General features: G+C 38.6%; 1 protein-coding gene and 1 pseudogene across 8 annotated transcripts in view; both read left to right on the top strand.

Annotated features, from left to right (window-relative positions):
• KLF12 (KLF transcription factor 12) overlaps window positions 1-18,276 on the top strand; it is a 617,863-nt gene that overhangs the window by 44,903 nt on the left and 554,684 nt on the right. The gene's annotated exons all lie outside the window — the stretch shown is intronic.
• Window positions 8,385-8,484, top strand: LOC145530764 (small nucleolar RNA U3; annotated as a pseudogene).

The raw sequence follows: 18,276 nt of genomic DNA, 5'->3' as shown, positions 1-18,276 counted from the left end.
GCATAATTCCTTGTGAGTGATTTTAACACTTTAAAATGCTTTCACACTTGTCATCCTATCTGGTTATCATCACGATCTTGTAAAAATGGGAGAGTTAATATTTTAACCTGAACTTACTAGAAAAACACATGGAGTCATTGAGAGACCTTAAAGCTGCAGGTCTTTGTAGTGGTGTTAGAAACAGTAATCGAGATGTTCAGAATCCCAGCCATATGCTCTTTCTTATAAATCAAATTATCTGCATAACAGTACCACCTAATGACCATCTCTGGTTGCTGAATGGCCTTCATCATTTTCTTTTTGTCCTTGGTGAACTAGAGCAGACAGCAAGTTGCAGTCAGCATTGTCACTAGTCCAGTAGTTTTTATGGTAGATTAAATTCCTCTGAAGGATGGTATTTATCCTCAGTCAAAATTCTGAGTAGAAGATTTGCTAAGCAATAAGAGTTGCTTGGCCTTTGGGCCTGATCTCACCATCTTTCGTGGAGTTTTCAGCAGATTCCTGTTTCTTAGGGTCCCCTGGTGTTAATGGAGCCCAGGACCATACTTTTGTCTCCAGTCTATAGGATTACCACCCCCTTCTTCAATCACTCATCCCTGTGAAGTTTCAAAGCAGCAGCACATACTGGTAAAAGCAACCTGGATCTTGCTCTCTTGAGTGCTCTCCTGGTTGAGGAGGCTCCTGGGTACAGCACCTGGCAGCTCCTTTGTTTGTGCAGTCGGTGGGGCTTCCTTGACAGCCCAGGCCTGGGTTCCTCTGTGCAATGCACTGAGAAACACCAGTTCATTATGTATTAGTACCTTACACTTTATAGTGTATTAGTTGCTCAGTTGTATCTGACTCTACGACCCCATGAACTGTAGCCCACCAGGCAACTCTGTCCGTGGGGTTTCCCAGGCAAGAATACTGGAGTGGGTTGCCATTCCCTTCTCCAGGGGATCTTCCTGACCCAGGGATGGAACCCAGGTCTCCTGCATTGCAGGCAGATTCTTTACCAACTGAGCCAACAGGGAAGTCAGTGGTTTGTACTTTGTAGAGATTCTCTACAGTGGAAGAACGTAATTTACAAGTAAAAAACGCAGAGACTCAGGAACTTTCATGACAGGCCAGAAACTGGCACAAATTGGGGCAAGGAAATTGACTTCTGTCAGATTATAAACTTCCTGAGAAGAGGGATTATGTGTTAATCAGTGTTTTAGCCCTAGCACTCAGTGTGTATCTTGGCTCATATCAGGAGCCCGGATATGTGTTGTATAAATGTTGAGCCCCCCACTCCATCCCACATGACTCCCCACTGCTCTGCTCTTGTGAGATTGCTTATGCAGAAGGTTCTAGACTGTTTCCTGGGAACCTCAGGCCCAGGGACATCAGCTGCTCTAAGAGATGAGGATATCCTGCCAGGAATTTTTTGAAGCCATTCTGCTGTCTTATCTCTGACCTACATAACTTCTGACAGAGTACCTGTGTCCACATTTGAATCACGAGGACTTGCTGGTGGCCAGGCTTTTGTACCATGTGCTGCTGATGGCAGAATTCATAGAGCTGCTGCTTCAGCTCTGCACTCCTGTCTTGGGCCAGGCTTTCTATTCACTACTCACCAAGCTGTGAGGTCAGCGTTAACTCCAAGTGCAGTTATTGCCAAACAATGACGTACTACTTTCTTCAGCATCCTCAGGGGCAAATATGTAGAATGTACTAGATCTTACATATTTTGGAGGATGTAAGAGAGAGGTAGAATGGGTTTATGTTTTTAAAGCAGAAATGCTAATAGTTGATCATGAACTTCTCCCTGTGCTTAAAATGTCAGTGATTTATTTAGCTTATGTAATTATTTTTTTTAGCAAAAACTGTTTTCTAAAATGTAAACCACTTTTGTGTTTATATAAAATATTAAAAGCTCAGTATAGCTTTCATAATATTAATGAATAAAAAATAGAAAGCAAGCTGAAAGTAAAATTTAGCTTCAAATGTACTTCACGTTTTCCTCATTGAGGCTAATCATTTGCTTCATTTATGGTTTTAGCAGGCACTGACCCTATTCCAGCACAGATAACTTGGCCTTTTGCTTGGAAAATGCATGGGATTGCAGTGTTTCTCACCAGACTTACCAGAAGTGTGTGTTAAAGTGCAGAGTCCTGGGCCTAACCCCACGTGACTAAATCAGAAGCTTTTGTAGTCACGGCCCAGGAATGGGCATTTTTGCCAGCTCCTTATTGATAAAGGTGGGCTCTAAAGTTAGAAGCCTGCTGGGTAGTAAATTGCAGCCATGGATCAGAGTCACAACAATCTTGCACTTAATCGCTGTGCTATTTAAGGCTGCTGTGATGTTTGTATTGAGTGGGGCAAAAAGTTTGTTGAGTTTTCTGTAACATCTTATGGAAAACCTGAATGACCCATTGGCTACCCCAGTGTCTGGAAATAGGGATGATGTAGTTAGGGAGAATCCTGTGAACTCTGTGTTGCATTAGTGCTGTGTCTGGCCTATAGTGACGCAGCGGTCAAAAATCCACTTGCCAATGCAGGAGATGCAAGAGACACAGGTTCGATTCCTGGGTTGGGAAGATGACCCTGAGGAGGAAATGGCAACCCACCCCGGTATCCATGGATGGACAGAGGAGCCTGGTGGGCTACAGTCCATAGGGTCACAAAGACTTGGACAAGACTGAGCAACTGAGCACAGCTCACAACATACACTGGTTTATAGCAAGTGCCAGGCACAGCGATGCTTGTTACTATTCCATCTCACCCAAATGATGTAATAGCTGCAGGGACTCAGTGTTTCCCTCAAATAAGACCGTTGAGAATGTTACCAGAAAAATAACTTTGGAGAGGCATGAAGTTGATGCCAGACCCACAACGTGTTTTTGCAGATACAGTGTTAATTGCTCCACGGCTGCCCCGTTGTTCCAAGTATTGTCTGTGGCTGCTGTGGACTCTTTGGCCCACAGAGGAGGTGATATTTACCGTCTGGCGCTTGATGGAAAAAGTTTGCTGAGTCCTGCTCCATACAGATGTGGGCTTTTCAGTGGAGGCTTCCAGAGGCAGTCAGGCCTTGGTGATGAGAGAGTGCTGGTGGCAGTGCCAGGGTTCCTGTCTGGGCTCCAGTGCTCCCGCCACACCTGCTGCTTCATGTGTCTATGGGGCTCCAGGCCTTCTCCGGACCCTTCTACCACCGCCTTCACACTCGGCCTCAAAAGCAGTGACAGGAGCCTGGACCATTGCAGCATCCGGGAAGCCTGAAAGCTTCCAAGACCCCCAGGACTCGGGTTAAAGTCCCCACAGGCAGTAACACAGGAACGGGACTCAGGTTCTAGAGAACATGCAGCCTCCTCACTGCCAGGTTTGAGTTTACATCTAATTCTGGAAACACACTATTGTTCATCTCCTACCCCTTCTATGTTGGAAACGGCAACCAAACCTGACTGTCAGATGAGAAAGAAAATGCGAAGCTGATATCAAACTGTGGAAGAATATTATGGAAACATTCAGTCTCCTCCTCTATACCTTGAAGTCTAAGTGCAGCTACGACTATTGAAATTTGTGGTTATATTTCACAAATTAAGGTCACCTCCTAGAACTTCTGTTCAGCAAATGTTCTTTCAGGCTGAAGTGTCTGTGCAACAATCGATTGATAACATTTTGATATTTTCCCAGTGGTTTTAATAATAGAAATAATTCATTTCATTAGTTCCATCCTTCTTGTGGGAGGCTCTAACGTTGTCATGGGCTTTAGTTGGAAAGGTGCCTCTGTACTGTGGATTTTTCTATTCAACCCTTAGCTTAATTTCCCATGCCCCCTGGGGCAGATGATGGGTATTTCCATTTTTGTGTGTGTTCATGATAGTAAAACAGGCATCTGTTAGTCCGTAGAAAAAATGTTGGCGAGATAGAGACATCAGAACGCTGTTGTTCTGTGTTCACCTTGATTTGATTGTAGGTGCTTTTCTCTTGTGTTTTTCTGTTTCTTTGGTGTTTGTATCTTTCTCCCTGTGTATCTCATTTCTCCTTTACTTGGTCCCCTAACCCCATTCTTCCTCATCTCTTAACTGGTAATGATACATAATGTACCCCTTGGGTCCTGCTTCTTTAACTGGTCATAATATGTAGTATACCCCCTGTGTCCAGTGTTTATACAGTATAACTTGTGTGGCATTAAATGTTTCTCTTAAAAAAAAACCAGCCAAACTCTAATTAAAAGTCTTTTTCTGTGTCTTTTGATTAATATTCTTATTAGCTCACAGACTCTCTAATAAGGAGGGAAAGAAATTCCTGCCCCCTGTTTTCTTGGCCTCTTTTTGTTGCTGGCTCCAACAACAAATTTTTTTTGATTAAGTTTGATTGTTTGATCAAGTAGATAAAATTCCCCTGATGTTTCCTACTCACTCTAAATTTGAAATACACCTACGGTGTTCTTTTAGGCTTTATTGTTTCCTAAACCATCTATTTAAATACAGTCCTAAAGCTTAAACGGAACAATGTTATTGTGGCTAAGAATAATATGTGTAATGTAGCAGTAGATTAGATTTCATTATCATCCTCATAAGCATGCAAAAGCCAGTATTCCCACAAAGCACTCCGTAAGTTCTCGTGATTATTATATTCTGCCAGTACTGTGGTAAATTTATAATGGTTACTTACAGTGATTTGTAAGTGGAGTGAGGGTAAGAACTTGGCCCTTAAATCCAATGGGACCTCTCTAAAGCCCTGATGTTTGAAGCAGAAGCATCCATAAGGACACTAGTCAAGGGGAAATCTGTTGCCCATCACTGAACAGATGAGCATTATCTTAATGCGTGGTTTTGCTGCATCTGAAGCAAAGCAAGGGGCTTGTAGTGTATTGTGTTATATTGAGACTTCTATGAACTTGAGAGTGTTTGTAGCCCTTTTATGGGGAGTGATTGACTTGACGCCTTCATTTCAGTTTCCTTTTATTGCTTATCAGAAAACCTTTATATGTGTTTCATAATCCCAAATTTTAATTGATTATGAGACATAACATCAAATTCATGACGTGAATTGAAAGTAAATTTTTGATAGTGAACCTTCCATACTTGTTCTCTGACATTAAAAAATAGATGATTCTGCCATTTGAATTATTCTGTTACACTTTCAGATCCTGTGCTTATGTTCTTGGTTTTCCTCAGCTTAAAATTCCCATCTGCTACTTCCTCCCCACTATATTCCCTCTTCTAACTATTCCAGCTCTCAAAACCTGATTCCTAGTTCATATGCCATCTGCTCTGAGAAGCTGTCCTGCTTTCCAGAGTCAAAAGGGATATGAGTTCTCTTCTTTTGCATTTGACTTTTTGTAATGTTCGCAATATTTTGCCTAGACTTCTGTTTCACAGCTATTTTGTTGGTTTTCAGTGATAGGTATCATATCAGGCTGAACCATATGAAATTACCGTTATTCAACTCTTTTTGATCTATAGAACATATCAAGTCAAGTTAATAAAGTCGAATTTCATACTTATTTCATCATGAACTGCACAAACTTTTGACAATATGTGGTCTGAGTTACGTAAAACACAGCTTGGGCTTGAATTTACATGAATTTACATATCTTGGTGAGTTTCATACATGACAAATGTTTTCAAGAAATGTTCGTTGAAATGAGATCAGCTGGACTGTCTAAATTGTTGTTGCTCTTTATAAACAGCTAATAATTGATTTGGAAAGAAAGCCTGTTCTGTGAGCCACACCCTCTGAAAGCCAGCATACACAGGGGTCCACCGTGTACTCTGTGTTGGTTATCTAAACCGTTTCCATGTTGTCAGATACCTAAAAGTTAAACTTTTTGTCTCCATCACTGCTGCTTATGTTTTAGTTTTATATTGTTATCTTTGTTGAAATATTTTTCTTTTCTTTGCCTGTACTTGTTTTATTTTGCTTTACTTAGTGCAGAAATAATAATTATTTTCTAATGTCCCTTTCTCAAAATTTTGTATCTACCTAAACTCTTGGCTGGAAGTGTGTCAGTGTTCTCTTGCCTCAGAAAATCCTCTTCGGCTTTCTTTATTTAGTCATGGAAAAAAAAAATCCTTTCCTTCCTTTGAAATATTTTGTACTTGCTAAAGGTCCAGTTAAATCACAGGACATAAAAGTTGTACTGACAACCTTGGGCATTCTCTGTCCTTTGCCAGAAATAGCAAACTAGATACTCATCTTGTACAAAAATACGTGCATGTTCATCCCTGCTAAAAACATCGTGTATTTGGTAGAGGGGTACACATCTAAGGCAGCTTGTAGTGGGGAATCCTTGGCTGGGGGTGATGAGTTGGGGTTGGCAGGGAAGAAAAGGTGGTCCTGAATAAATGGACAAAATGGTGCATTTTTCTTTATTGACCGACTCTTTAGTTTAATAATAGCATGCCAGCTGTTTCTCGGTTACATACAGTACACGATGATTTCAAGACATTTCTTTTTTTTAGCTCACTTACACTTTTTTCCTAACTAGAAGAAATTTTACATGACAAAAGGTGATTCTAGAATTGAAAAGAAAGCACCATCTGTGAATATGTTGAAATGTTTTACAGCATCATGTATAAATATGGTTTTCTGAATTTCTTTTGTTCTTGCATTAAAAATTTTACTATAAAATACTCTTAATTAGGGTAAAAATTCTCATTGACTGTTTTATAAGCTCTGAGGCATATATAGACATTTTTCATTTTTAGACTGATCCCAGTGGTTGAGGTTGCTGGAATTTGAGATTCTATAAACCATACAGTTGGATTTAGTATAATAATTAAATAAGGTAACTTATTCTCTGATAGGAGTGGAATAAGGGAACAGCTTACTGTAAATCCATGGAAGGAGGCTTTCCAGGCCTGTATATAATGATGTGTATGTGTTTCTGCTGTTCTGGTGAATAATTCAGTAAAATGAACTAGATCTTATTGAGCCTAAATAGTAAACTCAGAGGAGGAGATCAGTGCACTGTGCCTGGGGTGCTGCCTTGCACATGGCAAATCCATAATTATTACCTGTCCAGTGAAGGTTGAGTTGATCAACTAACTTACTCATTGTTTAACACTATGTGATGAACTCTAAGGAACATAGAAAAAAACATAATATTAGACTTGATCCTTGAGGTTGTATTTTAGAAGTAGAAACAGGAACCAGTGCATTTATAGAGTGATTCGTGCTGAACTCTGTAGTACTTAAAGTGATTTTTTAATAAAAAAGTGATAAGCAGTGATGGTGGTAGTGTCATCCAGTTACCGAATACCTACTTTGTACTGTTTATTGTGCTAATTGGTTTACACATATTATTCCAGTGAATCTTCATAATAAATCTGTGACTATTATTCCTGTTATTTGGAATGGATATTTCAAATATTTCAATATATTTCAAATATATTTCATGGATATTTCATATCCATGAAATAAATCAAAGTTCAGTGTATTTCTCAAGATTACCTAGCAATTAAGTGTCAGAGCTAGGTTGTGAGGCCTATTGTGTTGGCCTCTTTTACTCCAAGATTGGTCCATGATGGTAGTTGGGTGCTAGAGATTTTCTGGACTCCACAGACTCAGTAGAAGACTTTGGGCTCTTCTGAACAAAAACTGTAAGGCAGATATGTTGTCAGTGGACTTGGACTCTACCCGTTCTCCACCCATCGGTATTAGTGCAGTGATGGGAAGAGACAATCTTGTGGAGGGACTTTTAAGTTGCTTCCTGTGTGTCTTTCATCATCAGTATTAAAATTGACCCATTTTTAATGATAGTTTCAAGATGATCAGTTTCCATTATAAAACATATTTTACATACACCTATAAAAAGTTGTTAAACTGAAGTGCTAGCATGGCTGCCATTGTGTTTGAATTACTTTGAATTAGGAAACTGATAAAATTGATCTCTATTTGCTGGTTTTGGTTTCTTTATATATGTTAATATTTTAACCCAATCTCTAGGAAACCTATCAGTAGGTTCATGATAGCGATCGGGAAATCTATTGATTGATTGCTTTTTAAAAACCATCTAAGCACTTTTGAACATGCAGTTCAGTGGTGTGTGTTCATATTGTTTGTGCAACAGATATCCAGAATTTTATCGTGCAAAACTGAAACTATATCCATTAAAACAACTTTCCATTTTTTCCACTTCTCAGGCTGTGGTAACCAGCAGTCTGTTTCTATTCGTTGTTGACTTGTTTCATTTCTCATAATGCCTTGAAGGTTCACCTCAGTGTTGCATGTGACAGGATTTCCTCTTCAAGGCTGAATAATATTCCATCGAAATGTATACCACATTGTGTGTGTCTGTTTGTCACTGGACATTTGGGTTGCTTTGACTTCTTGACCGTTGTGAATAGTGCTGCAGTGATGTGTACAACTATCTTCTCTAAACTGTTTTCAGTTCTTTTAGATTTATACGCAGCAAGACTATACTTTCAGGGATCATTTCTATAGTTTGTTCCTAGATTTATACGCAGCAGTAGGATTGCTGGATCAAATGGTAATTGTTGTTTACTTTTTTGAGGAAATGTCGTACTGTTTTCCATATCAGTTGTACCATTTTACAAACAGTGCAGGGTTTCACATTTTCCACATCCTTGCCAAAACTTTATTTTATTATTATTATTATTTGGATAGTAGCTATTCCAATGGGTGTGAAGTGTCAGGAAGTCTTTGAAAAGCCTGCTGGTGATTCTGATGGTAGAGTAAATGTGTAAACCACTATTTCAGCAAATCTTTGTGTTTCAGATACTACAACCATGCCAGCTTCAGGAATCAATTAGAGTATAGAAAATTTTCTCATTTAGTTCATTGAGAAAAGACTCTGTGTTTTTTCAAAAACAAGTTTCTAAGGAGAAGTTAGTTACCTTATCAGGTTAACTAATTGGCTAGGTTGCATTTAGGCACTTTCTAGTTTAAGATTTTCATTGTTTTGTGATTTTGTTTCACATACTGTTTTTTTTTCTTGTGAAGATATTTTTATTGTTATTTTTAATTGTGATAAAATGCCCATAAAGTTTACCATCTTACCAGCTTTTGTTTATTTTAGGGCATCAGGGATATTCAGGTTTTGTGCAGTTGTCACCACTATCTTCAGAACTTTTTTCAAAACTAAAACTTTGTGCCGATAAACAATAATTTTCTCCTCCTAGCCCCTGGCAACTACCATTCTACTTTCTGTTTATGAATTCGACTACTCTAGGTGTCTCCTATAAGCAAAATCATAGGTTTTTTTGTATGTGTGTGACTGGCCTGTTTCAGATTTTAAAAATTTGAAAATATTTTGTTGCAGCATTTAAAATATGTTTATTTAATGAACATTTACTGAGTACTTAGGAATAGAATACCGTGTATCTAGACACTCTTCTCCCCCAAGGTGCCCCTCACACACATTTAAACATCTCTGAAGCAAGTTAGTATTGTATACTGGTTTAATTGACAGTTTTTTTTTTCTTACACATAAAACAGCTGTATATTTTACAATCGATTGGAACTTGTATCCAGTGATGGTGCGTGCGTGCTAAGTTGCTTCAGTGGTGTCTGACTCTTTGGGGTCCTATGGACTGTAGCCCACCAGGCTTCTCTGCCCATGGGATTCTCCACGTAGGAATACTGGAGTGGGTTGCCATGCCCTCCTCCAGGGAATCTTCCAGACCCAGGAATCAAACCCACATCTCTTATGTCTCCTGCATTGGCAGGCGAGTTAGGGTAGATCATTTCCATAAGGAAAAATGATTACCTAGAAGACATTCAGTTAGGGATGCCCTTATGATTCTGAGTAAATGTTTTAATTTAACTAAAGAACAGAAGAGCTATTTGGTATCATTAATCAGTACGTGCGAATCATTACTCAGAATGATTATGCTTCATTTATTTTGTGTCAGGATGTTTTCCATACAATAATAGAGAATAAAAGTGCATCATTAATTACAGGGGAGCAGCTCACACATGTGTGGGTATGTGTATTTCTGTATCATCACACAGTGAGGGAAATTTAATACAAGAAATAATTTATCCTTACAGAAGAGTTGATGATTCAATTAAATAATAGTATTACATTTATGACCATTTATAATTATTCCTTATAATGGTTTTCAGTAATGTTTGCAAAAGTTTTTAGAAACATTTCCATATATTTGTGTTTTCTAATTCTAAATGAAAAAGGCTTTTTAACAATATGGCTTTTATCTTTGGGGGATACCAATTACATGTGTTAGAGATAAGTATAACTTTTTTTTGGAATGGGAGCAATTAATTTGCAGAGCTTCACTGTGGTGGGATTTCTGAAAGAGAAGACTAATTCCTGTAAAAAGTTACAGTTCTGTGCATGGAATTTTGGACTTATTCCTTCACTGTAAAGATGGACCCTTCCTGATAAGAACTACGGTGACAGTCTGCCCTTCTGGTTATCATAACTCCTCTGTCCTTCAGTAACGTTCCTTTTAGCTCTTCCCCTTTCCCCTAGCTGTCTGGACTCTTGTCAAAAAACCACAGGACAAACACACAGAACCCACTTGCAGTGTATAATTGCACTATTATAAAAGCACACAGTATTGTCCCGGGTCCAAAAGGCAGCCGAAGGAAGCGAGCCTCCAGCTTGTTTCACCAGCTGCATTTATTTTCAGAGGAGAGGACTTTGTAGTTCAATAACTGGTTAAAAGACGTACGTCTCTCATTTAGAGATGAGAAGTTACATAGACAAGAAAAACTTAGGCAGTTTAAATGATGTTACAGGAAAAAGTGGGTGGAGAACAAAATTGGAGAGATTCTTGGAGAAAGTCATAGTCTTTCTCTGAACTCTGTCCTCTCTCTTTTTTTGTAAGAAAGCCAAAATCATTTCAACACTGTTTTTTCAAGCACCAAACAATTTTCGTATGGTTTCTTAAATATTACTTTTTATCTTATTCTTACAAGGAGTTTCTGACTTACAATTTTTAAGGAAACTTTGAGTAATTTATCTCAACCTAGTCAGAGCTAGGATTTGAGCCTTCTCACATTTAGGCCTGTTTCATTTGCAAATATCACACTTAGTGATTCACTAATAACTTCATTACATTTCACTCTCTGCCTCCCAGTTATGATATCATTAATTTCAGTATTGCAGTGTTAACTTAGAGTTAAATTTTTTTGCTCTAGGCTCTGATTTTTAAAAACCGTTGAAGCCAAAATTCTTTCAGTATGGAATGTACCTTTGATTTTAGGAGACTATGAAAAAAGAAAAGATTTATACTAATATTTTGTATAACACCCATAGTCTATATTAAAACTATGAAAAAACTCGTTTTTAATATAACTGAGAAAATAAACCTACTTATTTCTTTTTTTAAAGCAGGTTTATTGAGATAGAATTCACATACCGTATAATTCGCCTATTTAAAGTATACAACTCAGTGGTATTTAGCATATTCAGAGTTGTGCAACAATAACCACAATTAATTTTAGAACATAGAAAACCTACTTTTAAAAGTGGAAGTGTTCAGGGACATACGGGTGGTTTTCAGTGTTTGGCTGTTATGAATAGAGCTGCTTTTAAAAAAAGTATACGTAAAATGTAATCTTTAAATTAATGTCAGAATCATATGTTTGAAATCCTTTAATTATAGGGTAATTATTTCTCAGCTATTTAGAGAGAGTTTTTGCCAATGTGCTGAGCTAAAAAACTTTACTATATGCCCAGCCTTTAAAAAAAAAATTTTTTTTTTTTCGTTATTTCACTGACTTAAGGTTCTCTATTCCTGTTTTTGTAAGGTTTTGGTCAGGAAGGTGAAATGAACAATGTTTGCTTAAACAAATGCCTTTCATATTTTACTGTAGGAGCTATAAACATACACATGGTTAGATTTCTGTTGTAGTTTATCATTCCCAATGGGTCCCAAGCAGAAAACCTTATGTAGCATTATTTATTAGGCAGTAGTTCTCAATAATGAATACAGCTTAGAATCACATGAGTGTAAAAAATACTAGTACGTTTATTCCTCAGATATTGTAATTTAATTGATAATTTAATTTTGGCATGGTACCCAGGTGCCAGTAGCTGGGAAGTTTTAAGTTTCCTATGAGATTTTCTTGTGTGGCCAGGATTAAAACTTATTTTAGACTCATGCTGTCAAAAACATTTTTAAAAAACAATTTCCCTTTTGTCTGTCTGTCTGAAGCCTAAGAAAAAGAACTGATTCAATCAAGGCTAGATTAAAAAGTTGGAGGGGGACCCTGATTAAATCACTAGGCAACACCTTTGACGTTCACATCCTCCGTACTTACCAGATGTCTGCTCTGTGGAAGTTCCTTCCTTCTTTGCTTCGACATTTATTAAGTGCCTACTGTCTTGTCTGTGCCAGCACTCTTTTATACCCTGAGGATATAAATACAATTTGGAGTCCTTCTTACATTTGAGTTGGCAAAAGGTGCATAATAAATATTTGTTGAATTGAATAGAATCACAGCTGAGCCCTCTTGGCGTACTGCTCTGCAGTGCCTCAGATCCTTTGTAGAAATTATGCCTTTTTGATATCCAGGAACATTCCAAGCATTGTTTGTTATTTCCTCATTTCTCTGCTTAGGGACACCCCAAAATCTAGCCAGGCTTGAGTCATCAGGATGGAGTTGGTTAGGACCGGTGATTGAGGTCTCACTTCTCCATATATCACAAACACCTGGGTCCTACCGGCAACTGAGGTTTGGGTTTTCTCAAGGTCAAGTCAGATGACAGATGAGGAAGATGGGGCTGTAAATGAGAGGTGTGTGTCTCTAAAGGACTTCGTCTGAGAAGCCAGCCTTGCACTCAGCCCCATGGTGCATTTCCTTCCTGAGAGCAGGGAAAGAGGAGGCATGGTATGTTTCTGTGGTAGTTAATACATGCTGACTGGGTTGATCATCTCTCCTGTGACTCCCTACAGTTGCTAGGCTATTTTAGAGCTGACTTTACTTATGGAAAAAAAGAGTGCTTCGTACAAGATAGTAAAATGTCCCTGTGTGTGCATGTGAGCCTAGGCTGTGTTGCCTGCATGCACGCACACTCACACATACCCTTAAACGTATATTTAACAGTGAGAAAACAGTAGCAGAGTGCTTCCCAGCTGGCCCAGGTGAAGAACCTGCCTGTAATGCAGGAGATGTGGGTTGAGTCCCTAGGTCGGGAAGGTCTCCTGGAGAAGGAAAGGCAACCCACTCCAGTATTCTTGCCTGGAGAATCCCATGGACAGAGGAGTCTGGCGGGCTACAGCCCATGGGTTGTGAAGAGTCGGACATGACTTAGTGACTAACCAACAACAATCACTGCTGTAAAACAAACAAAAACAACAACAACGATACAAAAACTCGGTTAATTTTAACGTTTCTAGCCTTTCAGCATATAGAAAATACCTCAGGAATAAAAGTTGGTGTGTGTTGCTGGCTTCTGTATCTTGCTGTGCTGCTTATGATGGGCTTGTCACATGGGGCAGGAAAGAAAAATTTTAAAGTTTAACAAGGCGTTCCTCCTGCTTGAATCTTTGCTGCCATTCTTGGCATTATTAAATTTCTATATGCAATAGTGAATAATGATATCTAGAGTTGTAGCCTGCCATGCGTGTTTTTAGGAAAATATTTAAAGAAATGCATTCTGCTTTTACTTTATAAATGAAATGATGTTTAGTTGTCGAGATTTTCCCTCACACTCTGTTCCCCTCTCAACTTTTACATTTTTTATTTGGGCTGTTTGGCTTGTTTATTTAGTGTTGCAAAGAGTTTATTCTCTGGACAGGTGTGGATTGGCATGTGCCTTTTAAAGACTTTTGTTTGTTGGGGAGCTAGACATATACCAAAGGACCTTCTGTGTGGCCGCCGTTCGAACAAAGCTTTCTAATTTCAGTGTCATTGAGTCAGCAGCTGGTGCAGCTGAATTCAGAGGAACAAACATACTTATTGAGTGTTTTCTCTAAAAAACATCCTGAACAAAGCATTTCCTTAAGTAATGCTGAGCAGGATCTGGAACTTCCTATTCCTCAAAAAAAGTCTCAGAAAGGTTTGCGGAAGTGCAGAGGTCAACATGACTGCCTGTAACACGTCTCCTCTACCCCAATCCATGGTAATTGACTCCTTTAAAAAATCTTGTATTTTAAAATCATAAGATCAGCATCTGTAAGTAAAAAGCAAACAGAAAAACAAGGAAACCTACATTACAAAAAAAAATTTAGGAATAATCTGTTACTGGTAATAATCAGTAAATACCACGGTCATATCAGCTAGATAATTGTTAGTAATGCCAGAGAAGTGCATGACACACATACTGGTTAATTTAAGAAGAATATTTAAAACATTGTAGCTTACATTATGTTCAGTTCAGTTCAGTTGCTCAGTCGTGTCCGACTCTTTGCAACCCCATGAACTGCAGCACGCCAGGCCTCCCTGACCATTATGGTGTGCTATTTTCACATATGATAATTTTCTTGCAGATAATTAAGGTGATTAATTGTCTACATAATTTATATTTCTTCTATAAAGAACTTTGAAATGGTAGAAATTAGGAGTTAGGCAAGAATCCATTCATGCATTTTAAAAAAATAAGAATTCTTTCATTACTTTATATGAAAATCATACTTTCAGTCATTTTTTTTTTTAGGGAGTACTCTCATATACCAGACACTCTATTAGTACTCACAGGTAGAAAAGAAATGCATGATAATATCGAAGAGTTAAGTAATACTAAAGGTAAAATACTAAAGGTAAAATATAATTTGGGGGATAAGGTAAGTGGCGTAGATCTGCTTTCATCTGTTTTATTTCCAAATAAACTTGTATTTCAAGGTAAAACTTCTTTTAGCAAGAACTTAAGGGTTCATAAGGAGGAGCCAGACATCCTAGAGTGTGAAGTCAAGTGGGCCTTAGGAAATATTACTATGAACAAAGCTAGTAGAGGTGATGGAATTCCAGCTGAGCTCTTTCAAGTTCTAAAAGATGATGCTGTTAAAGTGCTTTAGTCAATAGCAAATTTGGAAAAGTCAGCAGTGGCCACAGGACTGGAAAAGATCAGTTTTCATTCAATCCCGAAGAAAGGAAATGGCAAAGAATGTTCAAACTACTGTACAATTGTGCTCTTTTCACATGCTAGCAAGGTAATGCTGAAAAGCTTTTAAGGCAGGCTTCAACAATACCTGAACCAAGAACTTCCAGATGTATAAGCTGGATTTAGAAAACGCAGAGAAACCAGAGATCAAATTGCCAGCATCTGTTGGATCATAGAAAAAGCAAGGAATTCCAGAAAGACATCTATTTCTGCTTCATTGACTACACTAAAGCCTTTGTGGATCACAAAAAGCTGGGAAATTCTTAAAGAGATGAGAATACCAGACTATCTCACCTGTCTCCTGAGAAACCTGTATGCAGGAAAAGAAGCAACAGTTAGCACTGGATATGAAACAACAGAATGGTTCAAAATCGGCAAAGAAGTACGTCAAGGCAGTGTATTGTCACCCTACATATTTAACTTATATGCAGAGTACATCATGTGAAATGCCAGACTGAGGGAATCACAAGGTCGAGTCAAGATTGCCAGAAGAAATACCCAGCAACTTCAGATATGCAGATGATACTACCCTAACGGCAGAAAACAAGAAGGAACTACAGAACCTGTTGATGGGGGTGAAAGGAGCCAATGAAAAGGCTGGCTTAAAACTCAATATTCAAAAAACTAAGATCATGGCATCCAGTCCCATCATTTCATGGCAAATAGATGGGGAAAAAGTGGAAATGGTGGCAGGTTTTATTTTCTTGGGCTCCAAAATCACTGCAGACTGTGACTGCAGCCATGAAATTAAAAGATGCTTGCTCCTTGGAAGGAAAGCTATGACAAACCTAGAGAGCGTATCAAAAAGCAGAGACGTCACTTTGCCAACAAAGGTCCATAGAGTCAATGCTATGATTTTTTCAGTAGTCATGTGTGGATGTGAAGAGCTGGACCATAAAGAAGGATGAGTGCTGAAAAATTGATGCTTTCAAAAACACTGGAGTGGGTAACCATTCCCTTCTCCAGGAGATCTTCCCAACCCAGGGATAGAACCCAGGTCTCCCACATTGCAGGCGGATTCTTGACCAGCTGAGCCGTAAGGGAAGCCCAAGAATAATGGAGTGGGTAGCCTATCCCTTCTCCAGGGGATCTTCCCAACCCAGGAGTTGAACTGGGGTCTTCTGCATTGCATTCAGAAGAATTCTGAGTTGCAGAATTCTTTACCAATTGAGCTACTAGGGAAGCCCCCTTTGGATAGCAAGGAGCTGAAACCAGTCAATCCTAAAGGAAATTAACCCTGAATATTCATTAGAAGAACTGATGCTGAAGCTCCAATACTTTGACTACTTGATGCAAAGAGCTGGACTCATTGGAAGAGACCCTGATGCTGGGAAGATTGAGGGCAGGAGGAGAAGGGGACAACAGGGGATGAGATGGTTGGATGGCATCACTAACTCAGTGGACATAAGTGAGCAAACTCCGGGAAATAGCGAATGACAGGGGAGCCTGTCATGCTTCAATCTATGGGGGTCGAAAAGAGTTGGATATAACTTAGCTACTGAGTAACAACAATGAGGTTTGAATACTGCCCCTACTTTCTGTACTTTTGTAATCTACGTGTCAATGAGATACTGCTTTCTTGTTCCAGGGGAAAAAGAACATTTAAGAAATGTTATTAGATTATATTGCGTTTTACATTTTGCTGTTTATACATGTAGAATTTCTCATACTTCTCTGTCAGCTTTTATTTAAAATAAGAAAAATCACTGTATAGGGTCAAATTTGTGGCCAGTCAGGGAAGGTGTTGTTTTCTTGTAATGTCATAATGTTCTTGCCCCATAAAATAATCCACTGACAGCTTAGTTTCTTTATGTTACTACTTATTTCTGTTGAACTAATTTTAGTTTTCTATTAATTTTTGTAACTTAAAGATAACTTTGTCTCACAGATTAAGGAATTATTTTATGTAGTTTTACTGCCTGACTTACAGAACAGCGACCTTTCATTTCCTAAATCTTATGCATGTTTCTCTCAGGTTTTAATGAGATATTCCCGAGTATGCTGAGGCCAGGACTAGGTAGACAGGTCACGTTAGAGCATCCGTGACAGGCACGATTCTGTAGATTATTTGGCTTCTGTTTCTAGGCCAAGACACCATATTATTTTTATATGGCTCTCTCCCATTCTCATGAGCATTCAGTTGTAAGTAGGTATTGTCTTTAACAGGCATTATTTAATAAGTTATGGTGGTTAATACTGTGAAGAGCATCACAGCTCTGCAAAGGTAATATCTGCTTTATTTTTAGTTCTATTCGGTGATGTTTAAATTTTTAAAATGTGTTTATGTGAGTTAAGAGTGTCCCTAGAGAGAGATCTTCTCTGAGTTGTTCATTGTGCCTTTGCACACATTTCCAACGTTTATTTATAACTTAGCAGCCGTGATTTCATAAACACCTAAAACTGATTTTTTTGTTCTCACAAAATGATTTATCAGGAAAATTTTACAAACCCACTTCCAGCGTCTCAGTAGGCCCTCGCGTTGCACACATGGCGGTGTTTAAAACTACATTGCTTTCCTTTCTCATTCCTTTTCCCCAAACAAATGCCATTCTCACCCTCATGGGTTAATGTTCGTGTCACCAAGACAGTAGGTCTCTGTGTCAGGAACTTCTCAGCTTCTCACTCGACCAATTTTTGGTCTTAATCACAGCCCAATTCTCTCACCATTCCTTCTCTCCCCTCTGAGACAGGTGACTTATATGAATTGAGGCTGTCCTGGCGTTGGCCGTCTTAGAATCTGTGTCCTTCTGGTTTTTCTCAGTTGGTGCCCCCTCTGTGTCTCCCGTGACTGTTTTCATCACTTCCTCTGTCTATGAAAATCTTTAAGGTTGTATCATCTTAAGAATGCCAACTTCTTCCATTGTGTTTTTCCATTCTCTAAGAAGTGCCTTCACTTTCTTTTTCACTTCATTTGAAGGAATGTTTCTTAAAGAGCTCTTTTCCGCTTCTTGATCTTACAACTCCAACTCAAGGTCCTGAGCTGATGCACCTGCTACTAAGCTCAAATATCTCCTTTTGGTTGTATAGTGGCATTTCAGACTTAGCATGTGTCCATAGTTGTATTCTTTTTTTTTTTTAATCCTGCATTTCCTGTTCTTTAACTTATTTTTAAAAATTAATTTTGTATTAATTAGTTTTCTTACCATATTTTGTTAGTTGCTGCTCTACAGCAGAGTGAATCAGCTATATGTATACACATATCCCATCTTGTTTGGATTTCCTTCTCATTTAGGTCACCGCAGAGCACTGAGTTCCCTGTGCTATGCAGTAGG

This window comes from Giraffa tippelskirchi, chromosome 12, assembly GCF_054371585.1.
Source record: "Giraffa tippelskirchi isolate mGirTip1 chromosome 12, T2T-mGirTip1v1.2.pri, whole genome shotgun sequence".
Taxonomy (NCBI): Eukaryota; Metazoa; Chordata; class Mammalia; order Artiodactyla; family Giraffidae; genus Giraffa; species Giraffa tippelskirchi.
Note: the sequence above shows the minus strand (reverse complement) of the source record. Positions and strands in the feature narration are given on the sequence as shown.